Source organism: Felis catus, chromosome A2 (assembly GCF_018350175.1).
Source record: "Felis catus isolate Fca126 chromosome A2, F.catus_Fca126_mat1.0, whole genome shotgun sequence".
Lineage (NCBI taxonomy): Eukaryota > Metazoa > Chordata > Mammalia > Carnivora > Felidae > Felis > Felis catus.
Window position 1 is genome coordinate 157,024,808 of NC_058369.1, and position 22,165 is coordinate 157,046,972.

General features: G+C 40.6%; 1 protein-coding gene, 1 non-coding gene and 1 pseudogene across 12 annotated transcripts in view; 2 read left to right on the forward strand and 1 right to left on the reverse strand.

The window, feature by feature from the left end:
- KEL (Kell metallo-endopeptidase) overlaps positions 1-22,165 on the reverse strand; it is a 281,013-nt gene that overhangs the window by 146,170 nt on the left and 112,678 nt on the right. Inside the window, exon 1 of one of the 11 annotated variants that reach the window (XM_045052909.1) lies at positions 5,861-5,896. The exons of the other annotated variants lie outside the window; for them this stretch is intronic. The gene's annotated coding sequence lies outside the window, so the exon portion shown is untranslated. Of the gene's footprint in view, positions 1-5,860; positions 5,897-22,165 lie in introns of those variants that run through there. 11 annotated transcript variants of the gene reach the window in all.
- Positions 446-3,925, forward strand: LOC109497050 (annotated as a pseudogene).
- Positions 3,307-3,446, forward strand: LOC111559643. The gene has a single exon (XR_002740767.1). It is a non-coding gene; the product is annotated as a small nucleolar RNA SNORA7 (small nucleolar RNA).

Genomic DNA, 22,165 nt, shown 5'->3' on the forward strand with positions numbered 1-22,165 from the left:
TATATTTTTAAAAAGCAGAGGAGATAATCTTTAAGAGCTAGGGCTAGGCAAAAAGAGCCCTTAAACTTGACACTAAATCAAAATCCATAAAAGGAAAAGTTGATAAGCTGATAAGTTGGATTTGACCAAAATGTAAAATTTTTACTTTGTAAGACTCTATTAAGAGGATGAAAAGTCAAGAGAGGGACAAAGAGAAAATATTTGCAAACTACATATCCGAAAAGGCTATTCTCCAGAATATATAAAGTACTAGCAAATCTCAACATTAAAACCATAAACAGTCCTGTTAGAAAATAGGCAAAAGGCATAAAGAGGTATTCAATCAAAAAAGGATATAAAGATGGCAAAAAAAAAAAAAAGCACATGAAAAGATTTTCAACAAAATTAGCTATTGGAAAAATAGAACCACAATGGGATATAAAATCTCATAGATTTACCTATCAGAATGTCTAAAGTTAAAATAGTAACAACACTAAATATCGGTGAGGATGTGGAGAAAATGCATCACTCATACATTGCTGGTGGGAAGGTAAAATGATGAAGCCACTTGGAAAACAGTTTAGCAGTTTCTTTAAAAAGGAAACATGCAACTACTATGGGGCTCAGCAGTTACACTCCTAGGTATTATCCTAGCGAAATGAAGAGATGTTCACACAAAGGCCTGTACACAAATGTTTACAGTAACTGTATTTAAAGTAGCTAAAAATTGGAAACCCAAATGTCTTTCAGAGTAAACTGTTAAACAAATGGTAATCTATCAACACTGTGGAAGACTACTCCTCAATTAAAAAAAAAATCTACCAATACACACAACATGCATGAATCTCCAGAGAATTATGTCGAATGCAAAAAAAAAAAAAAAGCTAATCCCCAAATCCCCAAAGGTTATATACTACATGATTCTTCCACTTTTATAACGTTTTTGAAATGATAAAAAACTACAGAAATGGAGAACAGATTAGGGTTTGCCAGGGGTTTAAGGAAGGGGTGGAGAGGATGGAAGTAGGTATGACTAAGCAAAAGCAGCATGAGGGATCCTTGTGGGGATAGGAATGTTCTGTATCTTAACTGTCTAAGTCAATATCCTGGTTGAACTTTAATGTGAACATCGATTTGAATTTCATACAATGCCCATGGAATTCCAGATATAGTCATAAGAAACCCATAATTGGCTAGGTAGATATGCAAAATATAGTTCCATCTTGACTTCAGGTGCCATGTGATTACACAACTGCTAATGGAAATGTTCCCTATCCTAACTATGAATGTCAATATTCTGGTTGTGATATGTACTAGTTTCTTTAAGATGTTACCATTGGAGGAAACTGGGTTAAGGGTACATGGAATCTTTCTGCACTATTTTATACAAATTCACGTAAATCTACTGCTATCTCAAAATAAAAATTTTTTTAAGAAAAAATAAAAGCATCTGCATACAAATCATCATTATGTGTTTTCCAAGAACACATGCAGAAAATAGACACTGAGGAGATCAGAGGGACTGCTTGCTGGTAGGGAAGGTGAGAAGAATGGGAGTGAGCAATGGGAATAAAGGACATATTTTGCTAATAGCAGAAAAAGCTTAAATTTTTTTTTAATGCTCTCGGTTCACATTTGTCTGACCAGCCAGTGACGGATTGTAGCACAGAGTCCATTACTCCTTATTGAATGCATCCAAAGTCATAGATCAGGGGTCGCACACACAAAATCCTTCTATAATATGAGGTTTATAGGATGTCCATGGAGCTCCATATATAGCCACAGGCCTCATGTAATTGGCTCAGGAAGGTAGGCAAAATATGGTTCCCTTTTGATTGCAGGTGTTAAGTATTTACACACAGCAGATGAAATTCAAATCAAGGCGTCACTATAACAGCAGTTAAGTTTGCATTTCAAAATCCTATCTTGGGGGCAGCTAAGCTAAATGGCTCATTGTAATTATTCGGATAATTCATTTGTACAGGCATAGTACCATTAAATAACAAAATAGGTTCAGTTTACAAACTAATCTTATTCTTATGTCTTAGTTCTCTTAAATTTTCTGTGAAGGCTTGATGTTTAAAGACCGAAGGGGAGAATTTCCTGCTAAGGGTTTTTAGTATTTTATTTTATTTTATTTTATTTTATTTTATTTTATTTATTAGATATTTTACATAAGAATTTACTGGACAAATTCCTTGGAAGTTTACAATCTAGAATTCTAGAAAGATTTTTATGTATACTAACCCTTTTCTGAGTGTATGAGGAAGCAGAAAGTTCCACAAACTCAGGCCCATCTGATCTTTAAGAGTGTATTCAATTAATTCAAGCTTCTATTCACAACTGTTATGTGCCAAAAACTGCATTAGACACTGATGAAAAATGTCAGTCACATACAACCTCTAGCCTCAAAGAGCTCAAAATCTAGTAGAGGAGACAAGGAAGTAGAAAATGATAATTCAGCATGGAAAGGAATAAATAAAGGTATGAGCAAAATCTCATTTAAGGGAGCAGAGTATGCATTGTAGTGTGTTCTGGGAGGCCAAGTAGGAATGACATCCAAACTGTTCTTGAGAAAGGATTAGGTGTTTGAGTGACAGAGAGAAAAAGGAAGTGCATTCAAGACAGGTATACGCCAGGCTTGAAGACTTGAGAGGAAACCGCATCCTTCTCACTTAAAATTCTAAATCAGAGTTCTACTTACGGTTCTCTCAGATTGCACTGCAACTGTCTCAGCAAGCTAAGGAGCCAAGGTATCCGTGGGGACTGGCCATCCTCCCCTGCTTGTGTCCCCTGTGTCGTCCTTCTGTTTCTCCAGCTGCTCTTTCATTCTCTTCCCTCTCCTGACCAACCTCCTCCAAGTCTGCCCTACCTGACAAATCTGTGACCATAATGATCCCACGCCCCAACGTACCCTGAACTTTCAGGTCAGGCATCCGCCACAGCTTTTGTGTCCCCCTTCAAGTCCCTGAGAGAGAATATCTAATCAGCCTAGCTGATTAGTTTTTAGACATGTCTACTGAACATTGTAAAAGTGTCACATGGTGTGCAGTTAACCCTGCATCTCACATGGCCAAAGGAAACAGTCTCCCTTGTGATTCCTCTTTCAATGTCAGGTGCCTGGTTGAATATTCTGGTTTCATGTTTCTGAACTGAGGGGTTCCAGAATTTAGGTATTCTGCAACCTTGGCTGCATATTACAACCACTTCTAAGACATATTTTAAAATTCTGATGCCAAGAACCCATCCCCAGAAATTCCAATATACTTGATTGGGTGAGGCTTCCCAGGTGATTTTATTGTGCACACACATCAAAAACCATGAAGACTTCTCCCAGGATCGTGTCTGGGGAGTGGTTAATATTCTGCCATCTTCGGAAATGGGAGAGAAAGCGAGCCTTGCAGAGGTACCCATTCTACTCCCAGTTTGCTCAGCAGCTGGAGATTGGAAGACAGTCTGCAACAATGTTCAAGGCCTGAGCAGGAAAGCTTCCTTCTAGGACTCAATGATACCATCTCTGCTTCTTTCTTGAAGGCATAACAGCTGCCCTCAGACCTCTGGTGAAGCCCAAGATCATTAAAAAGAGGACAAAGAAGTTCATCTGGCACCAGTCAGACCAGTATGTCAAAATTAAGTGCAACTGGCAGAAACACAGAGGCATTGATGATAGGATTCGCAGAAGATTCAAGGGCCAGATCCTGATGCCCAACATGGGTTATGGGAGCAACAAGAAAACAAAACACATGCTGCCCAGTGGCTCTCAGAAGTTTCTAGTCCACAAGTCAAAGAGCTTGAGGTGCTGCTGATGTGCAATGAATCTTACTGTGAAGAGATTGCTTACAATGTCTCCTCCAAGAACCGTAAAGCCATAGTGGAACGAGAAGCTCAGCTGGCTATCAGAGTCACGAATCCCAATGCCAGGCTGCACAGCAAAGAAAATGAATAGACAGACAGCTTATGTGCACATCACATTTGTGTTAATAAAACCATAAAACTACAAAAAAACAAACAAACAAAAAACCATGAAGACTTGCTCTTAGTGCACTGTTGGGAGAATTGATGAGTGGCTTCCTGAGCCTATGACTAATGGCATCCTTCCAGCTTTTGTCATCAGCATCAGCTACTTGCACAGATGCTCTCTGACAACACTCAGCTAATCCTCCATATTTTAGGCCTATATTGCCAAAAACAGACGGTATTGGCTCAAAGGAAGGAAGTAGCTTATTCCCACATACCTATATCTCTCCCTTCAGAATTGCAGAATTCCAGAATGAGAATATACATAATAGGGAATAAGCTCATGGAGAAAGTAAGACGGTGTATAATAAGCTACATTCTCACTGGAATCCCTGGATTCTATGAACGGGTGGTGACACTGGTATATTGTGTATGCAGTGATCCTGATGCAGCTGACTTTAACAAATAGTACCCTTCTTCTACAACACCGCACCTCCAAGTGTATTCCCCTTTTTTTTGTTCAGAGTCAGTTCCTCCAATGTTCAGTGAGGGGACATCTCCTATCTCGCTTTGTCCCAGCCCCTAAAATGGTCATAACATTAAAGATATAGGTAGTTAAAAAAAAAAAAAACCACAGATACAGGTAGTCATTTCTCCATCTAAATCATCTGCCTGTTTGGAATATACTATAAGGGTATGTTTCTTGGGGTACATCCCTCAGGAGTTTAGAAAAACAGTTCCTTCTTCAATAGCTGGTGCAGTGACTCAGTCCTGCCCGGCCTATTCCTTGACCAGCAGTCACAAGGTTAATTTTCTGTCCCAAAGATTCATGTCTCCTGAATCATCCAAAAACAACACTGCAGAATGAGCCCAATGTCATAAGTGATGTAGCCCAAGGCTTTCTGGCCTATGCCAGCAGTTAGATATTTACCCCGGGCTTGGACTTCCAAGGTTATAATAGGAAAATAAGGCAAAGCAGTGTACACACAGTTCTGGGAATGTACGTGTTTGGCACCCATATACTGGAGCTCACAGACCCACAGAAAGACACTGACTTATATTGGAAATACCAACACAGAGACACATGTGCAAAGTAATTCCAGACAGACCGTGGTCACCAGCGCTTGGCTAACATGTGAGGTCACACGCACATGTAACTTGCACACCATTCCCCTTCTGATACCTATGACTCATTATCAATACCTGCAGATATTTACATCCAAGGAGAATATGGCGAGCAGCTAAAACTACCTACGTCCCCTCCTTTCTCATCTCCTTAGATATCACCCTATACCTCCAGGGATATGATGCCTTTGCCAGTGGAAAAGGAAGGGTACTTCCTTAAGGAGATGAGCTAGCCAATCTCACTGCTCTTCTCCGTACCTAGTGGAAGAGGGGGAGCCCAAATGTAAACCCACACAGTGAAGGCAGGAAGCAAGGCTTAGACATTCTGATGACGAGAGTTTTTTTCTCAAATTCTCATCCCTGCCACTACAGAAACAGCGGTCACCACGGAGGGCTGAGAACACTAGTTCAACACACCTTTCTCCCTTTCACCCTTCTCCTCATATTGCTCTGTTTGCCAAAGGTCATTTCATCCAACCCACTGCTTCCAAGAACTGGCGACTGCTACAGTACTTACAGGCAAGCTGCCCTATCCTCTCCTTTCACCCCTCTCCAAGGTCTCCCAGAGATCAAGGAAGTTTACCTGAGCAGGCATCAGTCACATGTCTATGCCTGCAGGCTAGAGCTGGGACACAGCCAAAGTAATTCCAGGAATTGGACTTGGACAATATCCTAAGATAACCTCTCTTTTTCTCCAGAGCCTGGGTGAATTGTGTAGTTTGGGACAGGCTGCCTGAAGTTAGGACCCACTCTGTGTCTCCTACTTTCCACCTTCTACAACTGGTGGCCTACAGTTTACCTGAGGTCCAGGCTGGAGTGGAGAGAATCAGTTCTCAGAATTCAGCACGACTCTTCACAGGTGGCCCGACCAGTGCTGAGTGTAAGAAATTATGATTCAGGTCTCAAATTGTGATGATTCAGGTCTCAAAGTTTTCAATGTTAGAGCTCCTTTTGTTCTCTCAGATTTTCCAATCATAGTCATCTATTTCATAAAGAATTTTGAGTTCTACTCTGTGCCAGAAACTGGAGATAGAAAGGAGAATATAGCACAGAACTTGACCTCCAGGATCTCAAAGTATAATGTAATGTGCATCTCTGAGCTCGTATTCTAATAAGTGGAGTGAGGTGGGTGGGGAATGGGCTAAATGAGCGATGGGTATTAAGGAGGGGACTTATGTTGAACACTGTGAGTTGTATGTTAAGTGATGAATCACTAAATTCTACTCCTGAAACAATATTACACTATATGTTAACTAACTAGAATTTCAACAAAAATTTGAAGAAAAAAAAAGAGGAGAAGCATCTTATAACAAAGCAATCCCTCTTTTTGCTATGGTGTATTTGTTGTTGTTTGTTTTTGTTTCACTGATTTATTTCACAGAGAGAAGAAAGCAAACAAGTGGGTCAATTTTGCCATCTTGAGCTGAAAGTCTCCAATAGCAAAGATTCTAATGGAGATTTAAAGCACAGTATCTCAAAGAAAGAGAGCACTCTGGAATGGATTACTTTAGTACTTGCTTGGCCCTGTTCCCAGTGTAATAGAGTCCCCTTAAATTAAAGGACATGCTAATCCAGAAGCTGATGATCTGGAAGAAGACGAATATGGGTAGTCACCATCCTGACTTGTCAAGAACTGAGAGGTTTCCGAGCTTAAAAGACTTGCGGTGCTAAAATGGAAAGTTCTAGGCAAACCAGGGTAAGTTGGTCTCACCCAAAGTGGTGGGATGAAGAAAGTGGGCAGAAATGCCATAGGTCTCATCTTGATTATTTCCTTAAGTTCTCTGAAAATGTGTCCAGGGCTGGGAAGCAGAAATTTATAGGTAAAGTGAGTACAAGTCAGATGGACGAAGCTCCTAGTTTGTTGGGGGGGGGGGGGGGGGGCAGTGCGGGATGCAGAGGGAGGAGGACGGTATCAGCAACCATTTGCCAATAGAACCAGAGCTCCAAGACTTAACCAGGGAAAGTATCTGGCGTCCAATCTTTGCAGATACCACAAAGCAGAAGAGAGGATTAAGAGTGAGAGGGCAGGACTTGGATAAGGATAGTGCCAGGCTGGCAAAAGAGAAGTCAGCAACCATTGTTTCATGTGAGTGAAGTGGTTGATATGGCAAGCAAGTGAAGACAGGTCGATTAAATTGACCTCTGATACAAGGACATTATTTAGGCTATAAAACCAGGAAGAACAGCCCACCTCCTGTCCTGGCAATGTAGTCATGACATGTGCCATTGGGCAGATCCTGTTGACTTTTCCTATAGAAGCAGACTCTGTCACAAAGGGTACCTGGAAAGGTTAAGAGGATGTGCTAAGAAGCCCTGTCAAGTGGCCTTAAGAGACTCACAAACCACTCTTCCTCCTTTCCATCCCTTCAGAAAACCCAGCAGGCAATGCTTATTCATTCTCCTGTACTTAACTGAGCTACCAGGTTAGATATTAGTCCTGAATTCCTGGAGCAGACGTTGGCCACAAAGATTAAACCATAATTTTAAATTGTGAGGGGCAGCACAGTACAATGAGAAGGGGATGGCTTTTGCAAGTCAAGACACCTAGACATTGATTTAGTCTGGCCACTTACTACCTCTGTCAAATTAACTTGTAACATTGGTTTAATAGTAGGTATTACATAAGGGGTTTTGTGAGACAGAGACATAACCATATGAAAATGCCAAGCACATGCCAATACATGAGAAAGGGAAACCTCCCTTCTTCCCGCACAGAGTGACCCAGCTCCCTGTGTGTGTATGTGTGTGTGTGTGTGTATGAATGCATGTGTGATTGTGTATATGTGTGGCTGTGTGACTGTGTATGTGACTGTGTGTGTGTATGTGACTGTGTGTATGACTATGTGTGGTGCTGTGTGTGTGTGTGTGTGTGTGTGTGTGTGTGTTCATGTGACCCTCTGGCTTGGAATCGTAACCGGCAGATAGAAGTCCTCTCTTCTTTCTCATCCTTCCTCTGGAGCTATACTTTAACTGCATGCTGTAGCTCTCATTCCAAAGCCAGAAAGTTTTGACTTCTCCATTTTTTCACAGACTTCCAGCTCAAAAACACACCAGTGGCTTCCATATCATTGTAAAAAGGGCCCTGGAACTTATTTCTTTCTAATTTTGGAGGGACATGAAGCTATCTCTACCTCTGAGATATTCTGCTCCAAAACCCTCTCTCTACCAGGATTGGGTAACTGAGTCAGAAATGATCCCCTCCCCTAATCCCAGAGATAGTTCCTGTGACAAAAACAAACCACAGTGTTTCCTCCAACTGCTCCCAGCTGTGTCTCAATCCTCACCTCTGTTACCTATCTTCACTTTGCTCCATACACAATGAGCTCATCAGGGACCATGAAAGACCCCAAAGAAAGATGCCCACAGTAGAGGACTAGCATGTGTCTGGAAATGTTTGAAGAATTCTTTAAAAATATAAGCTTCCAGCATAAATCTATGAAAGGGAAGGAACTCTGAGGCCTTCCAAAAAGGAGGAGTCTAGAATTAGAGAACTTTTTAAACAAAATTTTTTTAATGTTTATTTTTGGGACAGAGAGAGACACAGCATGAACGGGGGAGGGTCAGAGAGAGAGGGAGACACAGAATCTGAAACAGGCTCCAGGTTCTGAGCTGTCAGGACAGAGCCCGATGCGGGGCTCGAACTCATGGACCGCGAGAACATGACCTGAGCTGAAGTCGGACGCTTAACCGACTGAGCCACCCAGGAGCCCCTAGAATTAGATAACTTTATTTTTCCATTTCCTCTTACTTCTCCTGGTCCTCTGGGCTCTTTGTTGCTGAGCAAAGGGAAATGGATAAGACATGATACAGAACTATCTGCTTTATGGGTTTCTAGAGTGTTAAACCTTTGTTCCCAAGTTACTGACCCAAGATACCTAAAAAGAGCCAGAATCTAGACAGGAAAAGGGATGAAGAGGTGGTCATTTCATGACCACCAAAGGTGGCAAGCCCAGTCACTTGAACAAGATTAATGGAAGGTTCTATTCTCCTGGGCTGGACTGGCTGGAAAGGCAGGAAACTTCAGGCTTTCCTGATTCTTCCACATTTGTACAGGACCACCTCTCTTAGACTTCAGTTCCTTGTCACTGCTGTCCTCCTTTGGTGTGAATAGATGAAGGGAAGACTGTCTCCCAGCCAAGAGCTGAGCTGCAGGGTGTACAGAGTTTTCAGCAAACACCACCGGGACGTGCTAAAAAGCTGCCAGGTTACATGGTAATTTTAAGATTTACACATTCTTTCTCCCAAACTGAGAAAATTGCTTCCAAGTTTTCAATAAATTGAAATTCTGAAAGGAATTTATTCACTAATTTGTTCTTTTGACAAATATTTATTGATCACCTATTTGAGAGTTAGTGTTCTATGCCTTCTGGATAAGGCAGAAAATGGGAGATAGGAATTCTTTGCCCCTTGAGACTTACATCCTCTTGGAGAGACAAGCAAATCATAAAGAAATATATAGTAAAATGCTGGATTATAAGTGCCATGGTGAAAAATGGAGCAAGCTAAAGGGATAAAAAGAGTCTGAGGGTAATCATTGGAACAAGGTGATGATGGAAGAGCTCCCTGGAAAGGAAACATCTGAACAGAGGAGGCTACCATTCAAGTACATTACAGTAGAGGTTACCAAGCAGGAAGTGCAAGTACAACTCCCGAGGCAGGAGTTTGCTCTGGTGTTTTCAAAGACGAGAAGAAGGCCAAGGCAAATGAAGCAGAATAGGGAGAAAAACAATGATAGAAACTGAAATCAGAAAATTTTGTCGTAACCAGAGCTCTTAGGGCTCCCTAGACCATGAGTGGGGAGGGGCAATGAAATTTATTCCACAGATAATGGAAAGCCATCAGGAAGGGTTTTGTTTTGTTTTTGGAGGCGGGAGTATAAAATCTGCTTTGTTTTTAAAGGATCGCATGCTGCCTGCTATCTGTAGCATAGGTTATATAAGGGTACAGGTGGAAACAAGGAGAACAGTTAGGAAATATGGCAGTGGTCCAGGTGACAGGTGCTTGGGATCTGACTAAGGGATTGGAATTAGGGATGGGAAATGAGATAGCATTATAAATACTTTTTATGGTAAAACCACAGGATTTGCTGGGAGATTGGATGTGGGTTGCAAGAGAAAGAACATTATCATTGATGACTCCAAAGTTTTGACCTAAGCATCTGGGTACTTGGAGATGCCATTTGCTAAAATGTGTGGAAGCCTGTGGGAGGAGTGTTTTGGGAATGCAGAGAATCAAAAGTTTTGACCCGGATGTGTGAAATCTGTGATGCTTTATGACATCCAGTGAACTGTTATGCAGGCTATTAAATGAACATGTCTGGAATTCAGGGGGAAAGGTCAGGGCTGAAGATACAATTTGGGAGTCATTACCACATAAAAACCATTAGGATAGATGATCTTAGCAAGTGAGGGTCATCCAAGATTGAAAGCTTAAGGACGAGGAGGACCTGCAAAGGAGATGCAATTATCATACTCAAGCAAAGAATAAAAGTCAGAACACAATTCATGGCATAATGTAATGTAATGGGGAAAAGATGGTGTTTGTTGTTTGAATTAATCACTCTCAATGTGGGTAAGAATGTAGGGTAACTGGCAATGCAATACATTGTTCTAGGAGGTGTCATTTTGGAAAAAGTACTTTGGAACTGGAACTTCTTAACCTAGTAATTCCACATCCAGGAATAATGATTTACTTATTCTTTTATCATCTACAATTTATTGAGACTTTTTCACTCTGAGCACTGCTCTAGACACTGAGAATACGGCAGTGAAATAAATACACACACACACACACACACACACACACACACACACACACACACAACCTATATCCACCCTCATGGTTCTTATATTCAAGTCAGGGAATTATTACAGTATTCCTTGAAAGAGTTACAATTGAAGATAACTAAATATTTAAATAAGGGGTGGGGTGCCTGGCTGGTTCAGATGGCTAAGGGTACGGCTTCAGCTCAGGTCATGATCTCCCAGTTCATTAGTTCAAGCCCCGCATTAGGCTCCGCGCTGACAGTGTGAAGTCTGCTTGGGATTTTCTGTCTCTCTCTCTACCCCTACCCAACTCGTGCCCTCTCTCTCTCACACACACACACACAAAATAAATAAACTTAAAAACTTTTTAAAATGTTTAAGTAAGGGATTGGTTAAATAAATGATTTCTGTTCTTATATGTTAGGTAGCCTTTAAAATATGAAGAAGATGGGCCACCTGGGTGGCTCAGTCAGCTAGGCATCTGACTCTTGATCTTGACTCAGGTCATGATCTCATGGTTTGTGAGTTTGAGCCCCACATCGAGCTCTGCACTGACAGTGCGGAGCCTGCTTGGGATTGTCTCTCCTTCTCTCTGCCCCTCCCCCACTAGTGCTCTCTCTCTCTCTCTTTCAAAATAAAAATAAACAAATTTTAAAATAAATAAAAGGGCGCCTGGGTGGCTCAGTTGGTTGAGTGACTGACTTCAGCTCAGGTCATGATCTCATAGATTGTGAGTTTGAGCCCCGCGTCAGGCTCTGTGCTGACAGCTCGGAGCCTGGAGCCTGCTTCGGATTCTGTGTCTCCCCCTCTCTCTACCCCTACCCTGCTCACGCTCTGTGTCTCTCTGTGTCTCAATAATAAATAAATGTTTAAAAAAATTAAAAATAAATAAATACAATTAATTAATGCAGAAGAAATCCAATTATAGTGGCAAATATTTCTAAACTACTGCACAGCAAACAGTGGTAATATGAACAAGATATACAGTATGGATTCATTTATAAATCATATGTCATGTGTATATGGGCACATGCACATGAGCACACATGTGCCAAGACAATTCAATGAAATACTGGTTTGTGAGTTTTTATTGTTGCTTTTGCTGCTATAGGAAGAACTACGAGATATCATTCCCTCCCCATTCTTATATATGTTGGTGTGCTGAGTCTGAGGTCCACAAATTATGTTATCTCTTAGGGATTCGACAGATCAGGACATAAGAGTGAGTGTATAGACCCAAAGGAGGCTGGTATACTGGGAGAGCTACATAATAGGAATCTAAGTTCATCACCAAAAAGGAAGATTAGCTAGGAAGAAAAGTCTAGTAGCTAGGATGCATTTCCAGATATATTTGATTTAGAGATTAAAAAAAAATTTTCCCTCACATATATATGTATATAGATATACATGCATATGTATATGTATATATATGAAAATCATACATTTATAAAATTTACAGAATTATAAATTTATAATTATATTTTGGTCAATAAAGAATGAGAAAGAAAAATAGAGTTGAAAGCTGAACTAGAATGAGAACAGTGGTCAAATTATGATGATTTTTGTTTTGTTTGGCTACATTTTTTTCTACAATAAGCATTTATAATTTTGCAATGAATTTCAAGTACAGCGAGACCCCAGAAGGAAGAGGGATCACTTTGGCTAAGACCATCAGGAAAGATTCTCTGGAGAAGATGATATCTGTGCTTCAGAGCCCTGTGGGTGGAAATGGGGGTGGGTGTAGAACCCTGGGCAGGCAAACATTCACAGATGCAGCAGGTCACAGGGATGTGTTCAGAACATTACAAAAATTTGCCATTCTCTATATGGCACATGCACAGCCTACTCCTCACTTCCCAGGTAGTTGTCTGAGGATGAGGTCTATGTGTGGGATAGTGGAGGAAAGTGTGTAAAAATGCTTCCCTCGTGGGGCGCCTGGGTGGCTCAGTCAGTTAAGCGTCCGACTTCAGCTCAGGTCACAATCTCGCGGTCTGCAAGTTCGAGCCCCACGTCAGGCTCTGGGCTGATGGCTCAGAGCCTGGAACCTGCTTCTGATTCTGTGTCTCCCTCTCTCTCTGCCCCTCCCCCATTCATGCTCTGTCTCTCTCTGTCTCAAAAATAAATAAACGTTAAAAAAGATAAAAAAAAAATGCTTCCCTAGTTACCCTCCCTACATCTTTCAGCGTCTTGTTTCAATACTGTTTCCTCCAAGATCATCAAAATAATGCAATAATAATGTTCAACTATCTCCTTAACAAACAGTATACTTATCTGAAATATAAGTAAAATCATTTAAATTTTAAAATGCCAAAGCCCTTCATACCCAGAGATTTTAATCTGGGATTTCTAAGATGGACCCATTATTTTTGTTTTTGTTTTTTACCTGTTCAAGCAGTTCTTATTTACATGGGGATGTGAGAAACCATGGTCTACTAAATTCTAAAGCTCCAAGATCATTAGGGCTTCAGCTGAAATTCATTACTAAAAATTCTTGAGGAAGAGGAGCCAAGAAAGCAAAACACCATGGAAGTTTTTTGTGTCTCACATCCATGAAATACAGCCAGACCAACACTAAACCATCATGCACACCTAGAAAACTGATCTGAGGATTAACACAACAATCTGCACAATCTGAGCCACAGAATTCAGCAGGTACGTGGTGCAGAGAGGAGAACTGGGGGAGAGAGAAGCTGCAGAGGGCAGGAAGCTGCTTTTGAATGCAGAGAGAGATGGGGGCTACAGAATACGGGAAAAGCACCTCCACCAAAGCAGCTAGAGAGAAAGTGGAAAAGTGGAAACAGCCACAGGGGCTGAACTAAAAGGCAGAAAGGAGAAAAGAGAAAGGAGAGGGTTTAAATCCCACTAGGACTATAAACAGGGGGAGCACAGAGTCTAAAACTCCACAGCTCAATACCTCATGGTGCTCTGGTGAGAAGGGTGAATCCCCAGGAGCAGAGTGGAGTCCGGGTTCTTCAGGCCACACAGGGAGAGGTGGTTCCCCTGCTGGGAGGACACCTGGTAGAGGCTGTTTCGTCCCCCAAAGACAAGACCCTAGTGGACTCGGGAGAACAACCACATTTGTGGGTGCCGGAACAAGGTCATTAAGGGTGAAGCCTGGTGCCAGGTGTGTGCTGTGATTTTCCATAATCCCTAAGGCACTGGTGCTACACTATCTCATAAACTTTTTCTGGGGCAGGCTGGCACCCGGCCGCAGTCTCTGGGCATCAGCAGTAGCACAGAGCTGCAAACATTCCTAGGTGTGGCTAGCACCCGGCCATAGCTCACTGAGACCCTCCACAGGGGGGGCAGAATGGGTCAAAGCTGCAGTCCCTCAGAAGTAAGGGGTCGGGAAAAACAGCCACATCTGAGACAAAACCCAGGAGAGAGGTGCTGCTTGGGGCTTGGTCACAGACTGTATAGAAGTGGGGAGTGGACGGAAGCCAAAGACAAAGGATGGGTGCGCGATTGCTGATTGGGGAGAATAGAGTTCTGATACTAGAGACTGGGTAGCTGGGAGACGCCATTTTCACCGCTGCCAGGCATACACACACGCACCTACAAGCGCCACAACAATCCACCCCAGCAAGTATTAGCACCATCTAGTGGAGAATGGAGCCATTACACTAAGCCCCGCCCAACTGGGCCAACCTCCCTCTTCAGGAACACAAGTCTCTCCGCCTGCTGAGTTTATGGATTATAAAGCGCTTCAAACTTTGACTTCTAGGGGAAAACAAAGTTATTTCAGTTATTTCAGTCATATTTCAGTCTGTTTGCCGGTCCTTCTATTCAAATTCTTTCTTTCCTTCTTTCACTTTTTTCTCTTTTTTGTTTCTTTTTCTTGACTACAGAGAGAGAAAAATTCATTTTTATTAAAAATATTTTTCTTTAACATTTTTTCCACTATTTTTTACTTTTGTGTAAAATTTTCAAATTCTATATTACCTCCATCATTTCAGTGTATTCATTTTTTCAAATTTTCAAACGATTTCCTTTTTTTTCTTTCCCCTTTTTTCTCTAATCTATCAAGCCCCTTTCAACACCCATACCAAAACACACCTAGGGTCTAGCATCATTTATTCGATTTTTTGCGTGTGTGTGTGTTTTTAATTTTTTAATTTTAATGTTTTTAATTTTAATTTTGTTTACCTCATTAATTCCTTTTCTCCCTTCAAAATGACAAAACAAAGGAATTCACCCCAAAAGAAAGAGTAGGAAGAAACGACAGCCAGGGACTTAACCAACACACATACAAGCAAGAGGTCTGAACCAGAATTTAGAATCCCAATAACAAGAATACTAGCTGGAGTCAAAAATAGATTAGAATCCCTTTCTGCAGAGATAAAAGAAGTAAAAGCTAGTCAGAATGAAATAAAAAAATGTTATAACTGAGCTGCAATTTCAAATAGATGCCATGGCAGCAAGGATGGATGAGGCAGAACAGAGAATCAGCAATATAGAGGACAAACTTAAGAAGAATAATGAAGCAGGAAAAAAGATGGAGATTAAGGCAAAAGAGCACGATTTTAGAATTAGAGAAATCAATGACTCATTACAAAGGAACAACATCAGAATCATAGGGGTCCCAGAAAAGGAAGAGAGAGAAATAGGGGTAGAAGGGTTATGTAAGCAAATCATAGCAGAAAACTTTCCTAACCTGGGGAAAGATACAGACCTCAAAATTCAGGAATCACAGAGGACTCCCATTATATTCAACAAAAACTGACCATCAACAAGACATATCATAGTCAAATTCACAAAATACTCAGGTGAGGAGAGAATCATGAAAGCAGCAAGGGAAAAAAAGTCCTTCACCTACAAGGGAAGACAGATCAGGTTTGCAAGAGACCTATCCACAGAAACTTAGCAGGCCAGAAAGGAGTGGCAAGATATATTCAATGTGCTGAATCAGAAAAATATGCAGCCAAGAATTTTTTTTATCCAGCAAAGCTGCCATTCAAAATAGAAGGAGAGATAATAAGTTTCCCAGACAAACAAAAATTAAAGGAATTTATGACCACTAAACCAGCCCTGCAAGAAATTTTAAGGGGGACTCTCTGAGGGGAGAAAAGATTAAATAAATAAATAAATAAATACATACATACATACATACATACATACCAAAAGCAGCAAAGACAAGAAAGGACCAGAGAACACCACTGGAAACTCCAACTCTACAAGCAACATAATGGCAATAAATTCATATCTTTCAGTATTCACTGTAAACGTCAATGGACTAAATGCTCCAATCAAAAGACATAGGGTAACAGAATGGATAAGAAAACAAGATCCATCTATATGCTGTTTACAAGAGACCCACTTTAGACCTAAAGACACCTTCAGATTGAAAGTAAAGGGATGGAAGGGCACCTGGGTGGCTCAGTCGGTTAAGCGTATGACTTCAGCTCAGGTCACGATCTCGCGGTCCATGAGTTCAAGCCCCCCGTCGGGCTCTGGGCTGATGGCTCAGAGCCTGGAGCCTGCTTCTGATTCTGTGTCTCCCTCTCTCTCTGCCCCTCCCCCATTCATGCTCTGTCTCTCTCTGTCTCAAAAATAAATAAACTTAACAAAAAATTAAAAAAAAAAAAGAAAGTAAGGGGATGGAGAACCATCTATCATGCTAATGGTCAACAAAAGAAAGCTGGAGTAGCCATACTTATATCAGACAATCAAGACTTTAAAATAAAGACTGTATCAAGAGATGCAGAAGGGCATTATATCATAATCAAAGGGTGTATCCACCAAGAAGACCTAACAATTGTAAACATTTATGCACCAAATATAACACCCAAATATATAAATCAATTAATCACAAACATAAAGAAACTCATTGATAGTAATACCATAATAGTAGGGGACTTCAACACCCCACTCACAGCAATGGACAGATCATCTAATCAAAAAATCAACAAGGAAACAATGGCTTTGAATGACACACTGGACCTGATGGACTTAACAGATATATTCAGAACATTTCATCCTAAAGCAGCAGAATATCCATTCTTCTCCAGTGCACAAGGAACGTTCTCCAGAACAGACCACATACTGTGAAACAAATCAGCCCTCAACAAGTACAAAATGATCAAGATCATACCATGCATATTTTCAGACCACAACGCTATGAAACTCGAAATCAACCACAAGAAAAAATTTGGAAAGGTAACAAACACTTGGAGACTAAAGAACATCCTACCAAAGAATGAATGGACTAACCAAGAAGTTAAAGAGGAAACTAAAAAGTTCATGAAAGCCAATGAAAATGATAACACCACAACCCAAAACCTCTGGGACACAGCAAAGGCAGTCATAAGAGGAAAGTATATAGCAATCCAGGCCTTCCTAAAGAAGGAAGAAAGATCTCAGATAACCAACCTAACCTTACACCTTGAAAAGCTGGAAAAAGAACAGCAAATAAAACCCAAAACCAGAAGAAGACAGGAAATAATAAAGATTAGAACAGAAATCAATACTATCAAAACAAAACAAAACAAAACAAAAAACCCAGTAGGACAGATCAATGAAACCAGAAGCTGGTTCTTTGAAAGAATCAACAAAATTGATAAACCACTAGCCAGTTTTATCAAAAAGAAAAAGGAAAGGACCCAAATAAGTAAAATCAAGAATGAAAGAGAAGAGATCACAACCAACACAGCAGAAATAAAAACAATAATAAGAGAGTATTATGAGCAATTATATGCCAATAAAATGGGCAACCTGGAAGAAATGGACAAATTCCTAGAAACATATACACTACCAAAACTGAAACAGGAAGAAATAGAAAATTTGAACAGACCCATAACCAGTAAAGAAATCAAATTAGTAATCAAAAATCTCCCAAAAAACAAGAGTCCAGGGCCAGATGGCTTTCCAGGGGAATTCTACCAAATATTTAAGGAAGAGTTAATACCTCTTCTCTTAAAGCTGTTTCAAAAAAAAGAAAGGAAAGGAAAACTTCCAAACTCTGTCTATGAAGCCAACATTACCTTGATTCCAAAACTAGACAGAGACCCCACTAAAAAGGAGAACTATAGACCACTTTCCCTGATGAACATGGATGCAAAAATCCTCAACAAGATATTATCCAACTGGATCCAGCAATATATTTAAAAAATTATTCACAACGGGGGCACCGGGGTGGGTCAGTCGGTTGAATGTCCGACTTCAGCTCAGGTCATGATCTCACAGTTTGTAGCTTTGAGCCCCACATCAGGATCTGTGCTGACAACTCAGAGCCTGGAGCCTGCTTCAGGTTTGGTGTCTCCCTCTCTCTCTGTTTCTACCCTACTCATTCTCTGTCTCTCTCTTCCCTCAAAAATAAATAAATGTTAAAAAAATTTTATAAAAAAATTTATTCACCACAACCAAGTGGGATTTACACCTGGGATGCAGGGCTGGTTCAATATCCGCAAAACAACCAATATGATTCATCACATCAATAAAAGAAGGACAAGAACCATATGATCCTCTCAATAGATGCAGAGAAAGCATTTGACAAAATAAAGCACACTTTCTTGATAAAAACCCTCAAGAAAGTAGGGTAGAAGGAGCATATCTCAAGATCATAAAAGCCAGATACAAAAGACACAATGCTAATATCATCCTCCATGGGGAAAAACTGAGAGCTTTCCCCCTAAGGTCAGGAACAAGACAAGGATGTCCACTCTTGCCACTGTTATTCAACATAGTATTAGAAGTCTTAGCCTCTGGGGGCGCCTGGGTGGCGCAGTCGGTTAAGCGTCCGACTTCAGCCAGGTCACAATCTCGCGGTCCGTGAGTTCGAGCCCCGCGTCAGGCTCTGGGCTGATGGCTCAGAGCCTGGAGCCTGTTTCCGATTCTGTGTCTCCCTCTCTCTCTGCCCCTCCCCCGTTCATGCTCTGTCTCTCTCTGTCCCAGAAATAAATAAAAACGTTGAAAAAAAAATTAAAAAAAAAAAAGAAGTCTTAGCCTCTGCAACCAGACAACACAAAGAAACAAAAGGCATCCAAATCAGCCAGGAGGAGGTCAAATTTTCACTCTTCACAGATGACATGATACTCTATATGGAAAACCCAAAAGATTCCACCAAAAAAAAACCCACTAGAATGGATTCATGAATTCAGCAGTCACAGGATATAAAATCAATGCACATAAATCGGCTGCATTCCTATACACCAACAATGAAGCAACAGAAAGAGAAATCAAGGAATTGATCCCATTTAAAACTGCACCAAAAACTATAAAATACCTAGGAATAAATCTAACCAAAGAGGTGAAAAATTTATACACTGCAAACTATAGAAAGATTATGAAAGAAATTGAAGAAGACACAAAGAAATGGAAAAAGATTTCATGTTCCTGGATAGGAAGAACAAATACTGTTAAAATGTTGATACTACCCAAAGCAATCTACATATTCAACGCAATCCCTATCAAAATAACACCAGCATTCTTTACACAGCTAGAACAAATAATCCTAAAATTTGTATGGAGCCAGAAAAGACCCCAAATAGCCAAAGCAATCTTGAGAAAGAAAACCAAAGCAGGAGCATCACAATCCTGGACTTTAAGTTATACTACAAAGCTGTAATCATTAAGACAGTATGGTACTGGCACAAAAACAGACACTCAGATCAATGGAACAGAATAGAGAACCCAGAAATGTACCCACAAACGTATGGCCAACTAATCTTTGACAAAGCAGGAAAGAATACCCAATGGAATAAAGACAGTCTCTTCAGCAAGTGGTGCTGGGAAAACTGGACAGCGACATGCAGAAGAATGAACCTGGACCACTTTCTTACACCATACACAAAAATAAACTCAAAATGGATGAAAGACCTCAATGTAAGACAGGAAGTCATCAAAATCCTTGAGAAGAAAGCAGGCAAAAACCTCTTTGATCTTGCCCACAGCAACTTCTTACTCAACGCGTCTCCAGAGGCAAGGGAAACAAGAGCAAAAATGAACTATTTGGACCTCATCAAAATAAAAAGCATCTGCACAGCGAAGGAAACAATCAGCAAAGATAAAAGGCAACCGACAGAATGGGAGAAGATTTTGCAAATGAAATATCAGATAAAGGGTTAGTATCCAAAATCTATAAAGAACTTATCAAACTCAACACCCAAAAAACAAATCATCCAGTGAAGAAATGAGCAAAAGACATGAATAGACACTTCTCCAAAGAAGACATCCAGATGGCCAACCGACACATGAAAAAATGCTCAACATCACTCATCATTAGGGAAATACAAATCAAAACCACAATGAGATACCACCTCACACCTGTCAGAATGGTTAACATTAACAACTCAGGCAACAACAGATGTTGGCGAGGATGCGGAGAAAGAGGATCTCCTTTGCACTGCTGGTGGGGATGCAAGCTGGTACAGCCACTCTGGAAAACAGTACAGAGGTTCCTCAAAAAACTAAAAAAAGAACTACCCTATGACCCAGCAATTGCACTACTAGGTTTTTATCCAAGGGATATAGGTATGCTGTTTCAAAGGGACACATGCACCCCAATGTTTATAGCAGCACTATCAACAATAGCTAAAGTATGGAAAGAGCCCAGATGTCCATCGATGGATGAATGGATAAAGAAGATGTGGTATATATATATACAATGGAGTATTACTCAGCAATCAAAAAGAATGAAATCTTGGCATTTGCAACTAAATGGATGAAACTAGAGGGTCTTATGCTAAGCGAAATTAGTCAGTCAGAGAAAGACAAATACAATACGACTTCACTCATATAAGGACTTTAAGACACAGACCAGACGAACATAAGGGAAGGGAAGCAAAAATAATATAAAAACAGGGAGGGGGACAAAACATAGGAGACTCTTAAATATGAAGAACAAACAGAGAGTTACTGGAGGGGTTGTGGGAGGGGGGATGGGCTAAATGGGTAATGGGCATTAAGGAATCTACTCCTGAAATCATTGTTGCACTATATGCTAACTAATTTGGATGTAAATTAAAAAAATAAAATTATTTAAAAAAAAACCCTTGAAAACCCACTTCAGTGCAGGGTTACCAGTGCAGGGTTATCTTTAGGCTTGTTTTCAACCATCTTCCTGGATATCTCTTTAGCCTTCAGGTTTCACTCAAACTGTTGATCCCCAAGAATTTAGCCTTTAACCAATGTATTTTATAATCTCTATACCATTGATGGCATCTCAGAATTTCCTACAGGGCTTTACAAAAATACCACATTCCTATGTCATTTTATGAAACTCCTAAATCAAAACTGTTGGGTCCAGAGTCCAGCAATCTGTTTTATTTTTATAGCTACACCAGAGATTTGGATACAGCCCACCTAACACTGGCCTACTGGCCTACACTGGCCTACACAGAGGTCACCAGCTTCTCCTTTGGTCTACAAAGTCTCTGCCAGACTTAGGTTCTTCTGGGCCTGAGCCATTCAGACTTCTTCCTTCCTGCTATAACCTAGTTATACCTTAAACCTCTGCTCCAGGCTCCCCCACCTAGGTACTCTCCAGGTTCCCATCCCCATGGATAATGTAGGTCTGAGGTTTTCATTCATTCATGAACAGATACCTTTGTATAACTCAATGTGAGGAATAGTTTTCTCAACCTTGGGCACTAAAATCTCTGCTAACTGGCTGATTAAAAATGTGGCTATATAAGAACATCTTTGTAACATCAACATTGGAGTATCATATGTCATGGAGGTGATGAAAAAAATAATAATTTGAGAGGAATTTGAACACTGCCAAAAGATATGTGTAAGTACAATGGCCCAGAGAGGGGGAAATGTTAGCCAGTCAAAAAATATGGCATCCTGGGCAAGGAGCAGCACAGGGCTTATGTTAAACCCTTCTGACTCTTGCATCACTAACCCAGCAGCAATAGCACATGAATGGGAGCTGTTGTTACTCCAAGGGAAGGTCAAGAAGATTGAAAATCATCCTGAACCAAAATATAACACGTGGCAGTTTAAATTCCTTCTTAATAATTGAAGAGTGAACAGGTGTAACATAGTCTATGGAGTGGGAAGGTACCCTATTCTCACACAGTACCAGACATAGAATCCTGAAAGGTCATTGCCACACTCAGGAAAATGTAAATCCTTGAAGCAAACCAGTGCCTTGACTTAGTCAATAGCTGGGTGGAATGTTTTAGTCTGTGTGAGTCAGGTGCGTTGAGAACAACAGCTTACACTCTTTTAAAAAATCTGCAAGAAGAAATCTTGCTGAGTCTAATAAAATATTCATAGAAGCACAAATTTCTACTGACAAATAAGCAGATACTCCTGATTTCATTACCAAGGGACATCTCCTCATTATTCAGGCCTACAAACTCCTTCCCACTTCAGATCCTGTAACAGCAGTCACT